Below are 1,922 nucleotides of genomic sequence, written 5' to 3'. Positions count from 1 at the left end.
GTGATCGGGCGATGCCGGCGGCAATCGGGCGCAAACGGGTTAAGCAGGCGCAGCGGCATAGCCCAGATGGAACCGGGCTTGCTCTTGGTTTTCTTTACTACTGTTTATGTTGCCAAACTCACGCTGGATGCCACCGCACCGGCATCACCGCGAAACCATCCCGCCAGGGCCGGTGGCAACCTGCTCGCCCGGCACAGCGAGAGGTGCTGGCACGGGGAAAGTCACCGATCCGCGCCCGGTGGGAAAACCTCACCGAAGACAACGTCGGGAAATAGATACGGCCGGAGCGGCCCCGGCGCGGGAGACGCACCGAGGGGCCGGCGCAGCTCAGCCCACTGAAAAATTAAATCGCGTCCAAACTGGCAGGTTTAATTAAAAATATTCGAGCTTGTCTAAGGATACAAACCGCGTCCGGCACTGCAGCAGGGATCTGCATCCAGCTCCGGTACCCGGCGAGCATCGCGCCGGCACGGGCCTCGTGGCCGGGCTGAGCCCTCCCAGCACTGGTACGGCAGAGGTGGTGGGGAGGGAAGAGCCCTCCCAGGAGCCACTGGTTTAACTGGGAGCCAAACCGTCACATGGCGTGTGTGCGGAGCAAGCTGCAAGGGATGCCAGCTCCCAGGGCCGAGGGGGCGTGCGAGGGGGACGGTGACACCCGCGTCACCACCCTGCCCCGTGACTTTGGGGCTCCTGGCAGGGCTCGGAGGGCTGCAAAGCCACCGAAAACCTCCTGGTTCAGGGAGAGCGCCGGGGGCCCTGCAACCCCCCGCAGCCGGGGACAGCGGCACACCCACACGCGTGCGCACGCACGCACACGCGTGCTCACGCGTGCAGGGCCACCTCCAGCCCGCTGCGGTCACCGGGCAGCGCAGGCCGGTTTGCCGGTGGCTTTGCCGCTGCCGGGGGTTGAATTTGGTGATTTGCCTTTGTTTATGGGAACGGCAGCAAAAACATCTTGGGAAGCGGCTGCCGGGGTGGGGGGAAAGGAGCTGCCACCCCCACAGCCGAAACACCGGCGGCACCGGCACCGCTGGCGGGGGCTGAGCTGCCCCCAGCATCCTCCGAGCCCGAATCTCACCCCCCCAGGGACCACCACCAGCTCCCCCATGCACAAAACCTTCCCCCCGGCTCCCCGCCGCAGCCACGTGCCCCGGTGACAGCGGTGACCCAATTCCCGTGTCACCCCGGGGACGCTGCAAAAGGGGCATCGCTGCCTGCGCTTCCCTCAGCACCCGCCTGGATCTAGCCCCCAGCACCCAGGGGGGACACGCACCTGCAAACACCACCCCATGGCTCGGGGAGGGGGGGACACAGACCCCACGCTGCCAGGGCCCTGGCACCCGGGGCCGGATCCTGCACCGGCTGGCTGGGCGCGGAGCGGGAGCTGCCCTCCAGTGTCACCAGTTCAGGCCCTAAATTGTGGCTAAAATTGCTGGGGGGGGACACACAGGGGGCCCCCCCAAGCCAACGCACCCCTTCCCCATGGCCGTCTCAGCAGGATGGGGGGCTCAGCCATCGCCCCCTCGGAGCAGGATCTGGTCCCACTGGGGCACCCCCGGGGGCCAACCCGGATCCAGAGACATTGGGGTGAGGGTGCTGGAGCGGGGACACGGGGGGGGGGGACACAGAGGTGCCACATGTGCCACCGTCGTCCCCACCTCTCCCAGGTGCCGGGGACAAGCAGAGGTGGGTGTCCCCAGGGCAGGGGTGCTGGTGGCAGGTGTCCCCCCCTTGCTCCCCAGGGTGGGTGGAGGGGTTGGGTGCAGTGGGGAGGGGGCTCCCCTCTGCACCCCCCAGCGGCTCATGGCCTCGTCTGGCGGAGGGGAAACTGAGGCACGGAGGGAGGCAGCGCTCACCCAAGGTCACCCCGAGCTGACGGCACAGCCCCGTGGCCCCCCCTCTCCCCTGGGGGGTGCTGGGCC

This window comes from Gavia stellata, chromosome 32 (genome assembly GCF_030936135.1).
Source record: "Gavia stellata isolate bGavSte3 chromosome 32, bGavSte3.hap2, whole genome shotgun sequence".
NCBI classification, from domain to species: domain Eukaryota; kingdom Metazoa; phylum Chordata; class Aves; order Gaviiformes; family Gaviidae; genus Gavia; species Gavia stellata.
Note: the sequence above shows the minus strand (reverse complement) of the source record.